The following is an 8,516-nucleotide window of genomic DNA, read 5'->3' on the forward strand; positions in this document are numbered from 1 at the left end:
TTACTTATTTGAGAAAACCATCGACACCCTTGATACTGTTACTGTCAAGATGCACATGTGCTAGCGTTTGAAATCGAAGGCATTAATCTTATGTGCCTTAAGATAAAGATAAGATAAAATGTAAAAGAGATTATGCGGCTAAACACCGTAATTTCCACCCCCCTTTATTTTCTCTGTGTTTCTTTCTTGTAAATAATGCAGAATGCAAGTAAATGTGCGGGGTTAATGTTTGGCTTCGGATGGGAAGATTTTCTCCCCTGATTCTTCACAGTCATGGCAAAATTCCTGGTAAAGGTGAACTTCAGACTGAGTTTTAATTAGGAGGAGAAAAGTCAACTGAAACTCTGAAGGGGAAGTGATTCCTACTGGTGAGGATGTGATGGAAGAAGAGATGTAAAAAAGAACAGAGTCACCGGTGTCTGCTTGACCGCAGATGGAATAAAGAGTTAGGATCAGGTAGACTTGAAGCAAACTGCAGTGGGGGGAGGACATGAATTTGATGCTCAAAGCAGTGGGAAGTGACTGAAAAGCGTTGAGGCTGCAATGAAGAGTAGGGACATGATGGCGCTGGCCACCTCAGATAATGGGGGAGGCAGTTAAAGCAGGGGATCCTGGTGGGGGGAAATTTGAGAAATAAACCCAAGATTATTAGGGAGGCCAGATGTGCTGATTGGCCAGGGAAGGTCCCAGTGTATACCTGTTGCCCGGAGGAAACTATTAATAGATCCTTTGTTCACTGTCCCAGTGTCCTGGTTTGGTTGGTCAAAGACAAAGTCACCCTAGCCTTAGTTTACATATGGTTCATGGTCAAGGAATAAATCACATACTTAGCTATGCACATGGAGCTGGAGGAATAGATTTTGGAGAGATTGTTGCAAAAAAAAAAAAAAAAAAACCCACATGGTGATGGGAACAGTGAAAAGTGACTTAACTGGTGATTTCCTGTCACAAGGGGACATGATGGGGGGACCATGAGGGCACGATGCATGGCTCCATTTAATAGCATGACCCCAGGGACAACTGATATTTGTTAAATACAAAATGTCAAACAAACAACATGTACTTGTTCGATGAATGAAACTGTGTGCAGATGGAGGGAGCAGAGCCTGATGTGAAGCAGGGGTGAGACCAGAGCCTGGGAGTGACCAGTTGGAAGCAGGATTGATTTTCCAGGAAGCAGCTCGGAGGCCTCCGTGGCTTCTCACTCCTAGCTGGGTTGGTTACAGGGGACAGAATAGAAATATGGAGGCAATGGTTTTGGGAATGAAAGAGATGCCGAGCAGATGAAGCTTCGGGAATGGAGAGATGGTGAAGATCTCACTTCCAGTGCGTGCCAGCCACGGTGCTAGGCCTAAGAGACTGAGGTGAGTGACTCCCAGGGGCAGCCCTCATGGTGTTCCTGGTCTGGCACTTGACGACCATGACCAACAGTGATAAATCAGTGATAATTTAGAGGAGGACAGTCAGGAAGGGGGGGAGAGGGTCCTGCAGGGGAGGGGCCAAAGCTAGTGTCCAACCTTGAAGAAAGAATAGGGCTTTTCCAGTTACGGAGGTGGCAGAAGGGAGGATGAGAATATTGTTCCAGTGGAAGGATCGATGTGGCACATGCAGAGAGCTGCAGCAGGTGTGCAGAGTGTCTCTAGGATTAGACAGCAGATGAGGGCCCATGATGAGCGGTCTTGGATCCAAAGCCAGAGCACATACATTTCATCCTGTCGCTCACCATGACAAGCTGTTAAAAGAAGGGGAGTATTTCCCAAATTAACTCTGAGCATCGGAGGGAAGGACAGATTGAAGGATGGAGAGGCTGGAACAAGGGAGACAGGTGAGCTATGAGAACGAGATCATGATACGGTAGAAGAAATAGAGAGGAGGGGATGGAGCTCAGGGACCCTTGCAGGGTCTATTTGAAAGGTCTCAAGGGCAATTTAGATGTGGAAGGTGAGGGAGAGAGAGGACTCAAATATTTTGACTATGAGGAAATTTCGGGGAGGGTGGTGAAAGGAGACAGCCCCAGAAACAGAACTTCAGAGATGTAAGAAATGAGTTTGGTGAAAGAAAGCAGAGACAGGTTGAGAGAGCTTAAGGCTGGGGGGGGCGGGTTGAGCTGGGGGGAGGAGACAGAGAACAGGAAGGGGAAGGGTGGGGGCGGGCACACCGCCAAGGCTGAGTGAAAGTAGTTTTGTCTTGTTTTCTAAGATGGATGGGGAAGCCTGGGTATATTTGGTTTTGATGGGGTTATAGAAACAGAAGGAAAAAGCTGATGAAAAATGAGGGAGATTCTGTGGTCACAAGAGAAAGCAAATAGTTCTAGCAGATGTTACAGTTCTGGTACAAGGCTTCCTACCAGTAGGTATTCTAATTCTTGAAGATGACGCTGGTGAGTTAAAATCCAGGGGAAAACTGGGGAAGGAAAGGCAGAAAAAGAAACGTTGCTGAAGAGGAAGAGAGCAGCCAGGGACAAAAATGGAACTACTGTGTGTTTGATAGGGATTGATATATCAATAGAGAAGGGACGAGAAAGAGAGGGAGAGCATGGAATCCTGCGGGTGCCAATAACGCAAGAAAAGATAAGAGAACCAGAAAGCAAGTTGAAGATGGTAGTGGGTGTTGGTTGTTTTTGCCACCTGACATTCATACCTACTTCTTGAGGTGAGAATGCCCTGGGTTTGTTTTGGAGAAACCATCCTTGTTCAACGTTTAACTCACATGCTTAGAGTTTAGTTGATTGCACTGAACCCCGGCATGGGAATGTGAGACTTGGTGCAGTGCTAACAGTGTATTCTACCCCCTGGGCACAGTGACTGGTACATGTGTACGCACATAGCTCAGTCAGAGTGAGGGAGGCTCAAATCTGGGATTCATAATGGAGCTACTGAGGGAGAGGACCCTTTCTTTGATGCTAGACTTGAACCTCGAAGAATATAAATTGGAGCTGCTACAGACAGTTTACAGCCTCGAGGGGAGAGCCTATCAGAGAATATGGACAACACAGTGGGCTGCGCAGTTAAAAGATGGAGAGAGAAACCAAGCCCCACGGTAATCATCTGGACCCCAAGCCTGAAGATAGCTCTAGCTCTGGATGCCATTTGGATTGGGTTTACTTACTGGCGATAGAAAGAGTTACAATGAATAAAGGGATACAGGGGAAAGGTTATGGAAACACAAAAAGGAGACTGAAGAAGGGAGATAGTTGAGTGTGGGAATGGAAGAGAGGCAGCAGCAAAGAGATTGTTGAAGTTTATAAAAATAAGGTGGATAGGGATTGAAAGGAAAAGATGGCCTGACCAGGGCTGGTCAGACACTTAACATATGAAGGGCACCCTTGGAGTATAGTATATTTCACTATGGACATCAGCCTGGGAATTGAAGCTGCTCTGGGGATTCAACTATTTTTCTCTCATGAACACCAAGAGAACAACTTCTAGTGATGATAATCACACTCTGGAATACGGATAGAAACCCATTCATTCATTCATTCTTTCATTCATTTGCTCAGTAAAAGTTTGTTAGTATCTGCAAAACACTCTGTTGAGAATCATAAGGTAGAAAAGGAATAGCCTTCTCCCTTGAAGTGCTTCCTTGAGACAGGGCAGCAGTCAGATGTCGTCATAGTTCTGGGTGGTCTGTAGACTGGAGCAAAGTCCATGAGTCTGAGCTCAGAGGGAGCCAGAGGGAGGTATCTACACAGACATAATAAGTTAATAAAAGTTGTGCATCTATGAGATGCCTCAAATGACTGCTGGTTTTGGCATTGGCAGTCTAGGTGAACTTTGTTCTCTCTTGGAGTCTTGGTCCCACTTTGGAAAAGAGGAATGTGGTTCTCTCTGTTTTCCTGTTCTGTTTCTCTTAATGAGAATGGACACTGACTTATTAACTGTGTTAACCTCTGGTTATTGTAGGATGCTGTTCCTTCAGGCAATCAGATGTGGATTTTGAAAGTCCTCTTGACTCTCACCAACTGGTTGCACTAAGTACAGTTCTTTTCTTTTGAAAAAAAATCAGTATACTGCCTATTTTGTATATCTAGGTTGAACAGGCTCATCCTATTTTCCTCTCAGAGCAGTGTGTCTAAGCAGCTGCACCACATATTTGATGCAATAAAAAAGCAATTTTTGTCTTTAAAAGAAACACCAACTTTTCTCCTTCTGTAAGCCTGTCCAGATGATCAAAAGCCAGATAAGGCCCTGAAACAAATTCCCTTTTACCATTTGTAATGTAAAAAACTCCTTGATTCCCAGTGAAGCCTCCCCTTTCATTAATGGAAGCACAGCTCTTATCTTGATGTATGTGTAGCTGGTGCTTCTTCAGTTCTGACAACAAGAAAAGTGAGCATCAGAAAATAATGGAGCCCTGAAAAATTGCTGTCCTGATACCACTGAAATTTCTCCTTCTTTCAAGCCAAATCCACCACGTGTCATGTTTGAGAAATGAAAAGCACGAGAGACATCTGTTAAGTCGACAGTCTGCAAAGGTTTTTTCTTTTAGATAGTCAATGATTATTGAATCGTTGGTCAGCCTTGAACACACTTCTAGGTACAGTGACAGCTAATAGAATGGAGAAGACATTCTCTTTTGCCTTTCAGAAGCTGCTAACTTAAAATGGGCAAAAACAATTAAGAAAATAAATGTAAAGAGATGCAGCGGTCACAGAATCCCTGGACTCAGGTATAGCGGCTGCAGCTTCCTGGGCCACGTGCCATTCTTAAAGTATGTGATAAGCAGAAAAAAATGTACGATTCTCTCATTCTCCACATCCTTTGAGGTGAGTAAAAAATAAAAATAAATTCTACCCTTGAGGGAAGCTTTGCTTATCCCAGCTGTCCTGTGTGGCAGTCACGTGGTGCCGAGATCTGGCTGGCGTCCAGCGATGAGCCCCTACCACTTACAGTGGAGCCCTGATCTGTAGCTGGACCAGAGCTCCACACGTTGCCATGAAGCTACAGGTGGTTGACTTGCTCCTCATGCCATCTAGAGCGATTATAAACCAAGGACTATGAAATACATTTGCTCAAGTCCTTTTGGTTGGGTCTTCTTCAGGCCAAACAACTTTGTCTTTAGTCAGTCTGGAGCAGGCCAGGGCCACAGAAAGGAGGAAGCAGGGATGAGAGACTCCATCATGAGAAGGTATCCCAGGTATATAGAACTGTTACAGGCTTTGGGGTTTCCTACTGACTCTGGGTGGGGGACGTGGGCTCTGGCATGGGCACCCTGCTCAGTTGCAAGACCTTTCCTGGGACCTGACCACCTCATGGTACCCTCACCCAAAGTCCCAGACACCTTGGCCAAACACCAACTTCTCCGTCCACTGGTTGATGGAGACCGTCAAAAATGGAGTGCTCTCATTTGCTCTTGAAACTTCAAGTTGTGACCTGAGTGTTATGGACTGCGTGTTTGCATTCCCCCTAAACCCATATGTTGAAGACCTAATCCCTAATGTGATGGTATTTGGAGATGGGGCTTTTGGGAAGTTCTTAGGTCATGAGGGTGGAGCCTTTATGATAGTGCCCTTATAAGAAGAGAAATAAGAGTTTCCTTCCTCTCCCCTTCCCTCTCTCTCCCACTCTTCTTCTCTCTCTTTCTATCTCCCTCTCTCCTCCTCCCTCTCCCTCTTCGATGTGAGGATACAGCAAGAAGATATCTATCTGCAAACCAGGAAGGAGGCTTTCACCAGAAACTGAATTGGCCCGCACATTACATTGATCTTGGACTTCTCAGCCTCCAGAACTGTCAGAACTGTCAGAGATAAATGTTCATTGCCTAAGCCACTCAATCTGTGGCATTTTTGTGACAGCAGCTCAAACTAAGACACCTGAGCCACCACATCTTGGTCTGCCTATCTCCATTTCCCTGGGCAGTTCAATACTAAGTTCTACAGCAGGTGATCTGCTTGGTCCCTGTTTCTCATCTCACTTCTTTATACCAGGTTTTGCCTCATCCACCAGCCTAGCCAACTGCTAATATTGAGTTCTGACTTAACCAAAGCTCACCCAGCAAACCCTCAATGCTAGTGCAAGATGGCAGCATGCGACCCATTGCCATCATTTTCTGAGGGCAGACGTCTATGAAGGAAGTAGATAAACAGATGCTCAAGCTACTGAACGAGAGCAGCAGCTACTACGAAGAACAGTTCCCCAACGACGCCAAGACAACTATCTACAACGTTCTGCCCATGGGTTCAAGGGAGCCATCAGCAAAATCCACTATCTAGGAGCTCTTCGAGGGAATCTCCTAATCTAAGAGGTTCAGGGCCAAGTCCTGTCTGAAAGCTTTCTCTGTGAGAGCACAGGGAAAGGGATGGGTGACATGGAATTTCTGGAGGATGAGAGCAAAAGAACACCTTTGTCTCAGAAATTCAGCAGAATCAGGATGCCGTAAGAAAGAACAAGGGAATTTCAGCAAAGAGCCAGGATCTCAGTTCACCTAGCTTTCAACATGGTCCCATTTCCCCTCCAGAATTAGCGTTTCCTGTCCCTGTCTTTCTTTGTTATACTGGGGGGATTTGAGTGTGGAGGACTTGTCTCTTTCTTCTCTTTGGGAACTGAACTTGGGGGATCTCCATTAAAATCCAGTAAGATATTTCCATCTCGGGCTTTCTCCCAACAAAGGATCTACTATCAAGTGCCCACAATTCAGATGGCCTGATCTGAGCCCAGATTATGGCCAAGAGAAAAGAGAACCAAGATGATTGACTCTCAGCAAGTAGAACCTCAGGGTCAATCCTGACTTTCCCCTTCATGCACCATCTCCAGGTGGTTCCCTGGCTTCCCTGTGTTCCCCTCCCATTCTCTCCCATCTCGGCTTCGGGGCTGGGTGGTATTATTTAGTGGTATTATTTCCATGTTGAGTTCTCCTTTGAGTTCTGCTGTGATCTCTCATTTTCCTCAGGAGGAGACTGTCTGACTCTGTCAAAGTGATCCCCATAATTTACCTTTTTCTTGGGGCAGCCAGCATGGGGAGGGGGGAGAGAAAACTGCCTTGATCTCTAGGCCTCTAGAAAAGATCCCTCTCCCTCCTCACATTCCTTTGCTCATTACATCCCTAAAATAGGGAAAGGACTGCATTAACAGCTAAAAAGAGAGTAAAATTTTCCCCAGAGGAGCAGGGGGTCGGGGAGTGGTGATCAGAGGACACCCCATGGTCACTTCTTGGTCAATTTCTGTTTTTCTTTTATTCCTGGGGCTTTTTGTTGCCTCCTGTTTTCCTGTTCCGCCACTCAGATTCCGGTTGGTGTGAAATTTGCTGCTTTTGGGAAAGATGATGTTTTTCTATGAGCCAAAATCAAACAGAAAATGGAAAAAGAAAAGAAACTGAGCTAACGCACTTGGATTTACCTCTTGCTTTCATTCAATAATTTTTCCTTAAGCCCCTAGTATGCGCAGGGCTTCGTGCAGGGAGGCACAGGCACCACGCCTCCTGTAGTGGGAGTTGAGACAGATGGAAGCTAAGGAATGGGCCACCCTGTGGAGGGCAGGGATTAAGGCTGGATGGAGGTGTTAACAGTGGCCAACCAAGACTGTAAGGATAAGAAGTGTGTTGGGATTATTTTCTGTGACCTTATAACTCTTCAAAGCCCCTCTGGGAGGATTGAAATTCCCAGTTTAAGGAAAACTGCCTCCCCTATTGGGACATAGCCACCGATACCCACATTTATATAATTTTTGCTGCTTATTCTAAAGCTGTGGTTCTCAACCAGGGGAAGTTACCCTCCCTCCCCCTCTTCCTTTTCAAAGACATGGAGGCATGTTTTTGATTGTCAAAGCTGGGGAGGGTAGGCGGAGGGGGGAAGGAGAGGTGATCGTTACCGGCATCCAGTAAGTAGAGATCAGGGATGCAGCTGAACATCTTCAATACACAGACAGCCTCCCACGACCGTGAATTATCAGGCCCCAAATGTTAATAGAGCTGAGGTTGAGAAACGCTGTGCTAAAGGAGGAGACCCTTGACCCTCACTAATTGTGCAATGATGGTAATAACTAACATTTGTCAAGCGCTTGCCTAGTGTCAGACACTGTTCTTAGGGTTTTACATGTGGTATCTCATTTATTTCTCATAACAGATTACGAGGTAGATTCTACAATCATCACCAGTTTTTCGATGAAAGGAATGAATCTTGGAGAGATTGAGTGGTTTGCTGAAAGTCCTAAGGCTTAGGAAGCAGCTGGCTCAGGACCTGAACCTTGACTTACCCACTTTGTTTTACCCCTCCTCCTGGTAACAAAGCTTGCTAAGGTCCTTTGTTCTGGAGAAAAGGGAGTAAAGAGAAGAGACAATCTCAACAACTTGTCTTTTTTTTTTTTTTTTAACATCTTTATTGGAGTATAACTGTTTTACAATGGTGTGTTAGTTTCTGCTTTACAACAAAGTGAATCAGTTATACATATACATATATGTGTCTTTTTTTTTTTTCTTTTTTTTTTTTTTCCGGTACGCGGGCCTCTCACCGATGCGGCCCCTCCCGTTGCGGAGCACAGGCTCCGGACGCGCAGGCCCAGCGGCCACGGCTCACGGGCCCA

The sequence above is a fragment of the Physeter macrocephalus genome, chromosome 15 (assembly GCF_002837175.3).
Source record: "Physeter macrocephalus isolate SW-GA chromosome 15, ASM283717v5, whole genome shotgun sequence".
NCBI lineage: Eukaryota > Metazoa > Chordata > Mammalia > Artiodactyla > Physeteridae > Physeter > Physeter macrocephalus.